We start from the raw sequence: 12,156 nt of genomic DNA, 5'->3' as shown, positions 1-12,156 counted from the left end.
GTGGCATATATATATATATATATATGTATATGTACATATATATGTGTATATATATGTATATATACATGTGTGTATATGTATATATACATACACAATGGAATTCCATGCCTCCATCAGAAGAAATATGCATGTTTTATACTCACAGTACATCTCAATTCAGACCAATCACACTTCAAATGCTTACTAGCTACACAAGTTCAAGAGTGTAAGTGCGCTGTTAGTTCTCAAGCTTTCTAGCCAGGTATGGCTAGTAATGATCATATTGAATGCCTAAGTCTAGGAAAAAGGCAAAATTCAGTACTAATTACAGCCTAATTCAAGATTGTGTTCAAGTTCTGTTCTAAGCCAGTCCCTATATCTGACCTATTTCCTCATGTGCAAAATGGTGCTTAATTATACCTGCTTCATAATGTTTTGGGGAGAAGATTATAGAGCTCATTAATGTAAGTGAAGTGTCAAGTATTAGACAAGTTTTTGGTAGCAAATAAAACAGAAAAAAACACTGTGCTCCCATAAAGATAGGTAATTATTATTGGTCAATTTTTAAAAGGTAAAGGAGATTCTAGTGCTTTGTCTGTGTCTCTCTCATATATGTGTAGATATATGTATATATATATATATATATATATATATATATAGACAGAGATACAGAGAGAGACATGATAGATAGATAGATAGATAGATAGATAGATAGATAGATAGATAGATAGATAGATAGATAGATAGATAGATAGATAGATAGATTGCAAGGAGGAGAAGGACTCACCTTCTTGGTCAATAGATGAATGAATCTTATTTGATGACTGCTCTAACCACTGTCCTTCTCAAGGACCTAAAAGGTATTTGGGTTCAAAGCCCTAGATCAAGAGCATTACAAACCAAGCAACAGTGGGTTGGCACATCTCCTCTGTGCTCCCACCTGAGAGTTCCCACACAACCATTTCTGCAATATCTGACTGATGACATAGGTCAACCCTATCCAGAAGGAGAAAACTATACAAAAGTATGACCCTCACCTTGGGGGCTGCCACACTGTTGACTGACTCTAGTTGAAAACAGGGCTCTGATATAGTATGTGAATATAAGTAATTCCAAGAAAGAGTTCCTGAGTCTATTTCCAATATACACACACCATACATTTATTGATTTATTCACATTGAACACAGACTTTACAGAGTGAGAGGATGGGATCTAGGTCTGTCATCCACCCTCAAGTCTCCTCTTTGGGGCCTAGCAATTGCGTGTGTTGGTGCCTTAAGGCTCATCTCTAGCCATTCTCCTCTCTAGCTCTTGGACACAGGACTATAGCTGTGAGTGTGTGCATGGAGGAGAGAGAAGGAAGACATAGACAGGGCTCCCAGTGTGTGTGTGTGTGTGTGTGTGTGTGTGTGTGTGTGTAGCCGTGCCTGCATGTATGTTGAGGGGGCTTCAGATAATACATCCATGTCCAAATGTCTTATCACTACGCAGGTCCTACCATAGTGATTCTGTCTACATGGTTTCCCTATATTTTCTGCCTGCCCAGCTTCCATCCAGACAATGTAGATGTTCATGAAGCCAAGAACACTGGAGAACAAAGTAGCTCCTAGTCACTTTAGTGACTGCCAGGTCTCAATGGGACGTAGGCATCAGCATATCTAATCAGCACCTACAAGATCTGGCAAGCATGTTCTGCAAACACTGTCCTGTCCGTACGCCACAGTGTGACCTTTTCTACTGTTGTAGCTAAGAATGCAGACTGGTGGTAGGTCCAGATGCTCTGAGTCCTGCAAGGGCTAGAAGCAGATCCTGGGCTCTGAGCTCTGCAGGTGCACTCCTTCCCCTGCCCTTCCCACATACATGTGCATGCACACAGATGAAAATTCATGAACTATAATGGGAGGGCTGCATGTACAACACCCCCTCACACACACATACATACAGGCACACGCTCACAGCTTCACAGGAGTTCTGCATGTACACACTCATAGCTGCCCCCACACATGTAGCAACAGAAGCTCTGTATGTGTAACACAAACATACATGCACATGCTTATACACAGGTAGCTGCTAAATGTAGGTCCCCACAGGGCTGGGCCCACATCAGACCACTAGCCTGCCCTGGCCCCCAAACCCTTCAAAAATACCTAGTCGATTATAGCTCTCCTCACACAAACAGAAACACATTTGCTGCAGAGGCCACAAATGCCTGCCTGAGGATATGTATCTCTGGGCTGATTAAATAAACAAGGCTTAATTAAATTAAAGCAGGATCAGAACCTGCCTAAACTCTGCTGGCAGCCCATGGAGTCTCTCATGAATCTTTCATTTTCATAAATGAATAATTGTCTGCCTGCTTTGGGGCAGACTCTGAAGGTGGAGGGGCTTCTGGGCACAACAGCTGCCTCTGGTGAGAGGAAAGCAATTTGAGGGTATTTTTGTTTAAAGACCAGGAGGTTTTGGAAGCTGTTCATGCAAGGTGGGAAAGGTGAGGAGTGATAATAAGTGATCACATCGTATTGCTGAGGATGGGGAGCTGGCTGAGGCCGCTTTCCTAAGGCCAGAGGAGTGTATAAGAGCTCGGGGTAACTGACCAGATGGATGGGGGAGAGAGAGAGAGAGAGAGAGAGAGAGCAAGACAGATGATAGACAGACACAGGCAGGGACACAGAGTCAGGACACCCCTATTGGGAGTATGATGAACAGACTGTACCAAAGAACAGACTGATGGTGCTGGCCATGGCCAGAGGTCAGCCAGAAGAAACAAAGCACCTGTTCTAAACAATCTTCTCAAGGGAGGAGCCAGGAGATACTGAAAAGGCTACTGTGTAACATGGGCAGAGCAGAGAGGACTCATGCCCACTGGGCAAAGTTCCTGCTGTCTTCCCAGCACGCTGGGCCCTCATGGCTGAGCTACTCCCCAGCAGCGGAGGTTTACTGTTCCCATGTGACCCACTTGTGCTGAGAAGATGGCCAATCTCCCCAATGGTGGACTCTCATCTGAACTCCATCTTAAAATTATCCTGGTTTCCATCTCCAATGTACTGGTGCCAATCACAGAACAGGGTGGGGGCTCTGTGGTCAGTTCCTCTCTCCCCAGGGTCATGGGCAGGCCTGGTTGGCCCTATCCCTATCTGTCTTCCAGCAGACTGGGATGGGAAGGACAAAAAGGTGAATTACACATTTTGCAAGTTCCCATTAAAAGTCTTTGGGGAAGGAAGTTGAAATTAATAGGCAGGTTGTGGCTTCCATTCAGCCACGCTGCTGTCGCTTCCATTAGCCCAGAAGTGGGGGTGGGAAACTGTGCAATCTATCACTGTCTCTTGTGTATGCCACAAACGCTGCTGACGTTTTATTTTTGTGCCTTTAAACTTAGCTTCATCAGCAGGGTTTTTGTTCAAGTTTCTTACAAATCTCAAGGCTATACACTCCCAGAGCACCACACACTGGCTCATTTCTCCCTTCTCCCACTACTAACTTGGCCTCTTAGCTATAGTTCTGTAGATGGCTGTTTCTACATCCTGCCTACCTGCTTCCTCTTCCAAGCCCCAGCTGAGCCTTAGTCCAGCCTGGAGTACCTCTCTATTAGCACTATGCTGATCAAGAGCATTGTGTGCAGCGAAGCCTGCCAGATTATTTCTCCAGCTCCATTCACTCCAGCCTCCCTAGAGATTCAGAGACTAAGAGAACCAAATAAAAAACTTTTATACAATGTGAGGATTCTACTCTCAGTGAAGTTATCACCTCCTGACTGATTCTTCATTTTGAGTACCTTAAAGAGCCATTTAAAACTCAAAGGACTAGGTGGATATGGTGGCTCATGCTTATTATAATCCCAACTACATAGGAGGTAGAAAGGTAGGGAGGATCATGGTATTCCAACCAAAAAAAAAAAATAGTTGGGTATGGTGGTGTGTGTCTGACATCCCAGCTACTTGGGAAACATAAGTGGGTAGATCTTGGCCTGAGACCAGGACAAAGCCAAAGTGTGAGACTCTAAGCTGGGCACCAGTGGCTCGTGCCTATAATCCTAGCTATTTAGAAAGCTGATATCTGAGGATCGTGGGTCAAAGCCAGCCTGGGCAGAAAAACCCGTGGGACTCTTATCTCCAATAGAAACTTTTAAAAAAGCCAAAAGTGGAATGGAGCTGTGGCTCAAGTGGTAGAATACTAGCCTTGAGCAAAAGAAGCTCAGGGACAGTGCTCAGGTCCTGAGTTTAAGCCCTAGGACTGGCACCAAAAAAATAGTGCGACACTATCTGAAAAATAACTATCTTAAAAGGGCTGAGAGTGTAGCTTGAGTGGCAAGGTGCCTACCTAGCAAGCACAAAGTCCTGAGTTCAAATCCCAGCACTGCCCCTCTTTCTCCTCTACCCCCACCCCCACAAAAGAAGAAGTAGGTGGAGGAGGAGGAGGAGGAGGAAGAGGAGGAGGAAGAAGAGGAGGAGGAGGAGGAGGAGGAGGAAGAGGAGGAGGAGGAGAAGAGGAGGAGGAGGAGAAGGAAGAGGAAGATTTAGCTAGGCCTTCCAGTGATAGACTGCACCCTCAGTTTCTTCTCTCCACAGAAAATCCAAGAAATCATTTGTGAACACCAACAACAAAGAAAATCCAAGAGATACCCATCTGAAGACTTAAGATTTCAAAATCTTAAACTGATGGGTAAATGTTAAATAGGAGCTGAGCCAAAAAGACAGAAGAGAACTAAAAACCATTAGCCCATTAGCCCGCAGGTCTGAGAAAAGAGAAACAGAAACAGAGTCACCGATTGAAAGTCAGTTGAAAGTCAGTATGCAAAATCATCCTCCTGACATTTCCCTCCAATATCCCTGCTTGCAAAACATCTGGCTGCCCACTATTTACATGCAAACTTGCAGTAGTAAAAGTCCTAAAGTAAAGCTGAAAATTTGTCTCTGTAAGACATGTGAATGAATTTTTGGCAAGAACTGGGGCTCTAGAGTGGAATTCTTTTTTTTTTTTTTGGGGGTCTGGTCGTGGGGCCTGAACTCTGGGCCTGGGCGCTGTCCCTCAGCTCTTCAGCTCAAGGCTAGCACTCTACCACTTGAGCCACAGTGCCACTTCCGGCTCTTTTCTTTTTGCTTATGTGGTGCTGGGGAATCGAACCCAGGGCCTCAAGCATTGCAAGGCAAGTGCTCTACCACTGAGCCACCTTCCCAGCCCCTAGAGTGGAATTCTTATTTGTCACACAGTGAAACCTTCCCTGACATCCCTCCAAAGGAATGGAGCAGCCTCTTACTACCCACGTGCTGCAAAGCCAGTCGGCATCTCACCCACCAACACAGGCTCCTAGACAGCCTTCTCATTCCTAAGCACCCAGAGTCACCAGATTGTTGAGAAGTGTCCAGGTGTGAGATAGAATGAAAGGTAAAATGGCCCCGGGGAGGGGGGAGCGGGAGACAAATAAAGACTAGAAAAAGGGCTAGGAAGGTGGCTCAGTGGTAGAGTGCTTGCTTTGCATGTATAAAGCCCTGGGTTTGATTCCTCAGCACCACGTAAGCAGAAAAAGCCAGAAGTGGCACTGTGGCTCAAGTGGTAGAGTGCTAGTCTTGAGCTGAAGACCTAAGGGACAGCACCCAGGCCCAGAGTTCAAGCCCTGTGACCGACCAAAAAAAAAAGACTAGAAAAGAATGAAGTGAAAAATCTCCAATTAATATTTCCAGGGAGAAATGAAAAGATGCTACATCCATAAAATAAAACACAGATTATCAAGGGGGGAAAAAGGAAAAAATATATTTAAATATAAGACCATCAGCTGGGCATTGGTGGTTCATGCCTATAATCCTGGCTACTCAGGAGGCTGAGATCGTTAGGAATGTCTGTGAGACTCTTATTTCCAATAAACTATCAAAAAACAAAACAAAAAAAAAGCCAGAAGTGGAGCTGTGGCTCAAGTGATTGAATGCCAGCCTTGAACAAAAAAGCTCAAGCATAGATAGCCCCTAAGCCCTGGGACCATGAAAAAAAAAAAAAAAAACCTCTTAAAAGTTTTAAAAAGTAAATAAGAGTTGAAAGACTAAATTCCCGAGAGTATGCCAAAATATATCACATTAAGACAAGGGGGACTTGGGGGGAGGAATGAGAGAGAACAATTCAGCTAATAGAATTCTCAGCAAGAGACAAGATAAGACAGAAGTCATGGAGATAAGAGAGAACAAGAGACCAGTTCCTAGAGCAGAAAAGGGTGGAAACAGCTTTCTTAGGATTCAGAATAGTCCTTTTCTTTTTCTTTTTCTCTCTTTCTTGCTTTCTTTCTTCTTTTTTTTTGTACTAGTCCAGGGCTTGAACTCAAAGCTTAAGTGCTGTCCCTGAACTTTTTTGCTCAACACTAGCACTCCACCACTTGAGCCGCAGCTCCACTTCTAGGTTAGTTTTTGGCTTGGGTTTGTTTTTTTGTTTTTGTTTTTGTTTCATAGTTAATTGGAGAGAAGAATCTCATGAACTTTCTTGCTGGAGCTTTTGAGCTGCAATCCTCAGATCTCAGCCTCCTGAGTAGCTAGGATTACAAACCTGGCTGAACATTTCGTTTTTAAGGTATCTTCTGTGCCATCATATCGCCATAAATTTTGGAACACAAAGAACAAAAATAAAGCATCCAGAGGAGAGAAAAAAACATTTTGTTCCTATACACAAACACACACACACACACACACACACACACAGAGTTTCTGACTATAGTTCAACTCACGATTTTTTAACTTAACAATAGTATGAGATTCTTTACATTCAGTTGACTCCTACTTCAAACTCTGAGGATGGTTACATGGATGATCACTTCAGCTATCCAGTGATTTATTAAAAAATAGTCTAAGAAGTGTTAGGTGATTTTGTCAAAACAGAGGCTAACGTAAGTCCTTTAAGGTAGGTTAGTTGCATGTATGGTGTTCAGTTGATTAGCTCTATTAAATGCGCTGCCAGCCGATGATATTATTGTAAAGTAAATTAAATAATTAGGTTTAATTAGGTAGCTGATAAAAAGAACTCCGAGGTACACAGGAAGGAAGAGAAGTTTATTTTACCGAACTGCTTGCCCATTCCATGCACATGGCCGAAAGGAACTGCTGAAGCCTGGCCTGGGTTGAAGTAGGGAAGGGGCAGGGAGAAGGTGCAGCCAGGTGAGGGAAGGTGTGGCCACACTGGATTCGGATGTGACCTCAGGGCCAGGGACACTCAGATGGGAGGTGTGTCGGGAGGCAGCCCAGGATGTGACCTTGGAGGAGGAGAAGGTGACTGCCCAGGTGTGCCAGTTACCTAGATGACACAGGTACTGGGCGGAGACTTAGCCAAGAGGAGGGAGGATTCTCTCTTGCCTTGGTGGGGTGGACCTTACAATTACCATTTTACAATGAGTTTCTTAGAGTAAGACCTCACTGCAAGTCAAAGAGCAGCTGTCAATATAAAAATCTCAACATGGCTACACTGGACAGAAATACTCTGGAAGGTTGTTGAATAACCACATATCAATGGGCAAGCTTTAAAACGAGTCCCAGAAAATTAGGCAGACAAAATGAAGGTGAAGAACCTAAAGTCAAGGACCCAGGAATAGTTTGGCTCAGGGATACCTATCACCACTACTGGGCAGTGCACTCAACATCCAACCTCCATCGCCATAACTCCACCACCAATGAACTCTGAACAATTCATTTTTATAGTCCCCCCTCTGGACACAGAGTCTCAGATATATCTGCTTAGCTAAGCTTAGGCACATGCCAGAACCCTCGTTTTCATCAGAGAGAGAGAAAGAAAAACTCAGTCCCAGGACCCACAGGCCCGCTGGCCATCTGCGTGCGTGCGCGTGCGTGCGGGAGGAACCCAGCGCCCATGGCCGGCGGGGGAGCCGAGGAGTCCAGGGCGGCCTCCAGCGTGGCCCCGGAGACGCACGAGCACCTCTCCAAGGTGCTGGTCATCGGTGAGCTTGGCGTGCGCAAAACCAGCATCATCAAGCGCTACGTCCACCAGCTCTTCTCCCAGCACTAACTGGGCCACGATCCGCGTGGACTTCACGCTCAAGGTCCTCAGCTGGGACAGCAGGGCCTTGAGACATCGCGGGCTCTCTTTGGAAACACAGGATGAACGCAAAAAGTGTCTACCAAGTATCTGACTAACAGATTGTGCAGCACAGTGGAACAATCAACCCAGAAAATTGGAGTTATTTCATCTCCCTGGAACTCTGTTCTCTCGTCTGCAAAGGAAGAGAGGCAAGATGATTCATCTTGCTCATCCTAGGCAGGAGCGGTTCGGCAATGTGACCCGCGTATACTATAAAGAAGCTGTTGGTGCTTGTGTTGTGTTTGATATATCAAGAAGTTCGACTTTTGAGGCAGTCTTAAAATGGAAAAGTGGCCTGGATAGTAAAGTTCATCTTCCCAATGGCAGCCCTATTCCTGCTGTCCTCCTGGCTAACAATTGTGAACAGGAAAGGGAGGATGTCCAGACCGCCCCAGATGGACCCATTCTGCAAAGACCATGGCTTCATTGGGTGGTTTGAAGCCTCTGCCTAGTATAACATAAACATAGATGAAGCCACCTGGTTCCTAGTGGAAAACATCCTTGTGAACCACCAAAGCTTTCCTAGCGAAGAAAGTGATCTGGACAAGATTAAACTGGATCAGGGACCTTGGTAGCAGAGCACAGTGCTGCTAGTGGGGCTCTGCCTCTCCCTCCGGGCAGAGGGCTTGGCCACAAGGGGGATGCCCAGCCTTGTGAATCTCCCACAAGTTCATCTCATCTCGCAGTGTTCTCAGACGTCTCTGAAAACAGAAAATGAAACAAATGGAGGAGTCGCTCTGCTAGAGGCTCTGCCATGTACAGATAAACCCCAGGCATTTTTTGTACCATTATATGAAGCCTAACGTTTACATCAAGTTGTAGCTTTTCATGTAAACCCTGGGGTGGTAATAAAACTTCCCTGTGATGTTTTTGACAAACAAACAAAAAAACCTCGAGCTTTCTGCATGGACTCTGTACTCCTACCTCCTACCAAGGCTTACCCAAAAGTGGATTCTTCAAGTTCAAGAGCCAAGCAGAAACAACACCAAATAATAAATGTTCCCTGCCAGCCTCCTCCTTGGCTCTTCACCATCTTTATATGCCATTCCCTTGGATCTCATTCCCAGACTTACAATAAGATGTTCACATTGCAGCCCTTTGGTATCTGACATAATAGTTCCATGTCCAGTCCCTGAGTATCAGAAATATGATATCCTTTTATACATACAAGAATACTGCTGGGTGCTGGTGGCTCATGCCTGTAATCCTAACTACTCAGGAGGCTGAGATCTGAGGATCATTGTTCAAAGCCAGCTTGGGCAGGAAAGTCCATGAGACTCATAGCTCCATTGAACCACTAGAAAACCAGAAGTGGTGCTGTGGCTCAAGTGGTAGAGCGCTAGCCTTGAGCTGAAGAGCTGAGGGACAGCGACCAGGCCCAGAGTTCAAGCCCCACAACCAACAAAAAAAAAAAAAAAAAAGAATACTTTCAGATGCTCAGGCAAGGAGTTTATCTGCCCTAATGAGTTTTTCCTTTAAGGCCACTGAGTCCTCAGTGACGGTCATCCACATAAGGTGCCCATGAGGTTAATGACATTAAATATTTGAGGTCCCAGATGTCCAAAGTATTTATAATATTATTTTTAAATGAGTACATTATGTCAGGGTTGAGTTTTCTGTGAAGCATATACTGAGATGGGTATCAGCAGGCAGACATTCTATTAGAGCAAACTCTGGGATTCAACAGTATTGGAAGGAAAGGGAAAGATACAGGATTTCAGGAAGAAATGTCCAATCATGAAGGCTTCAGAAGCCCCTATCAGAAGCTGAGGTTCTCTCTCACAGATGCCGTCAGCTGGGGCAGAGCCTGACCCTTCCCCTACAAACACTGGCTCTATGCTTGGAAACCATAAAACAGCTTAGAAAGCAGACCCAGGTCACACACCCAAGTTGTTCCAAACAGACTTCATGCATTTTCCAGCGCTAAATTGTGTGTCAATTTTTTAATCTAATTAAGTACAATTAAATAAAACTAAATGTTAAGTCCCACAATCATAGCTGTTCTGCATCAAGTGTTCCATCGTCACAGGCAAAAGGCTGCCACACTGGACTGCACAGGCTCAGTCTGTAAACTCCTGTGCACATATCCCTCATGCTTTGTCTATAAGTGACTTATTCTTACCTTGGGACCATAGTGGAAAGCACACATACACATCACTGCCACCTCACCAATGGGGATATCAAGAGACCGGGGATGGTGATGGGGTTGGGGGGGGGGGGGGGAGGAGTGGCTCGCAAGGAAATGTTACTGATCACTGCCTGCAATAGGGAAGGAAAAAGGGGAACATTTCTCCTCCTTTTTACTTTATTCCTTTTCAAGCTTCTCTTTTTCCTTCTTCCTCCCATCTTTTCCTCTTCATCTTCCCTCCTCTTTCTTACCTCCTTCTCCTCCTGCTTTCATCCACCCTACTCACCTCCCCCTTGGCCTTCTGCACCCACATACAAGGAAGCAGACTACTATCTGAACAGCACATACAACGTTAATTTCCTCTTTTGGATTCTCTAGGGAACCTAACACTGTGTACAGTATTATTTTTGTAAACAAATGAATTCTTCATTTGAAGCCACTATATGCAAATCCTTGTACGAAGATTCCAAAATGTAATGTACATAGTGAAGCAAAATAATTCGAAATAAGTTTTGAAGCACTTTGATTTAAGTACAGTCCTTTATAAATACAGAAAGACAATCTATCCTGGTGTGTGTAGTGGCCAGTTTTTGTTTTGGAGGACAGGATTTATTGTTTTTGTTTTCCTGTTCCAGTACTGTGGCTTAAACTCAGGGCCTAGAGGCAGTTGCTGAACTTTTTTGCCTAGAAATAGCACTCTACCACTTGCGCCACAGCTCCATTCCTAGCTTTTCACTGGTTAATTGGAGATATGAGTCTCACAGGAATTTCTGCCCAGGCTGGCTTCAAACCTCAATCCTAAGATCTCAGCCTCCTAAGTAGCTAGGATTACAGCCATCAGCATGATGGCCAGTTTTCTACCAGACTGATGAAAATATTCACTCTTCAATTGGAGAACCACTTTTGTTACAACAACAACAACAATCTTCCCAGTAGCTGGAGGCCATATGTTAAATAAATATTTTCAGCAGGAAATGCCAGCTTTGCACATCTAAAGCTGACAAGACGATGCAGTTCTGCAACTTGATTTACAGGCAATTTCAGATTTATAAATGGAAGGTTATTTCTCTGTTACTGACATGTGAAAATACAAAAATATCACACTCAAATGTGTCCAGATTCCCTGGTTGAATTGCCAAGTTATTTGAAAATTGTCTTAAACTATTGGTTTAGTTGGTTTTCATTTTCCTTTGTCTGAATATCCAGGCAATGGAGATCATTCCTTTGTTGGAAAAGAAAAAGGCTTCTTTTATGTTTTTATGTGAATTGTTATTAGTGATTATATTGATTACTTTTAAAAGAATAATTTTTTTAAAAAAAAAAAAAAAAGAAAAGAAAAGAATTTGCTGGGCTGGGAAGGTGGCTCAGTGGTAGAGTGCTTGTCTTGCATGCATGAGGCCCTGGCTCGGATTCCTCAGCACCACAGAAGCAGAAAAAGCCAGAAGTGGTGCTATGGCTTAAGTAGTAGAGCGCTAGCCTTGAGCTGAATTGCTGAGCGGCAGCCCCCAGGCCCAGAGTTCAGGCCCTATGACCAACAATAAAAAAAATAATTTGCTCACAATTTTACCACCTCTTTAAATCAAAACATGTTTATTTCTTTAAATTTCTAATGAAAACTTCCATCTAGAAATAGTGGAGCCTCACGTACACATTAATGTCATTAACAATTTCATTTCACACACATGTCCTCAAGTACAGACAGGTATATTACCATTCTTAACAGTTTTAGTGATGAAAAACTAAGTAATACAGTTAGTGCATAGCCAGAAACTAAGTAATACAGTTAGTGCATAGCCAGAAACTAAGTAATACAGTTAGTGCATAGCCAGAAACTAAGTAATACAGTTAGTGCATAGCCAGAAACTAAGTAATACAGGTACTGCATAGCCAGAAACTAAGTAATATAGGTAGTGCATAGCCAGAAACTAAGTAATATAGGTAGTGCATAGCCAGAAACTAAGTAATATAGGTAGCATAGCCAGAGA

General features: G+C 43.9%; 1 pseudogene; it reads left to right on the top strand.

Annotated features, from left to right (window-relative positions):
• Window positions 1-7,807: 7,807 nt before the first annotated feature.
• On the top strand, window positions 7,808-8,618 carry LOC122117321 (annotated as a pseudogene).
• Window positions 8,619-12,156: the final 3,538 nt, after the last annotated feature.

The sequence above is a fragment of the Dipodomys spectabilis genome, unplaced genomic scaffold (genome assembly GCF_019054845.1).
Source record: "Dipodomys spectabilis isolate Male_0828 unplaced genomic scaffold, ASM1905484v1 ptg000140l, whole genome shotgun sequence".
NCBI lineage: Eukaryota > Metazoa > Chordata > Mammalia > Rodentia > Heteromyidae > Dipodomys > Dipodomys spectabilis.
This window is presented reverse-complemented; position numbering and strand designations above follow the sequence as displayed.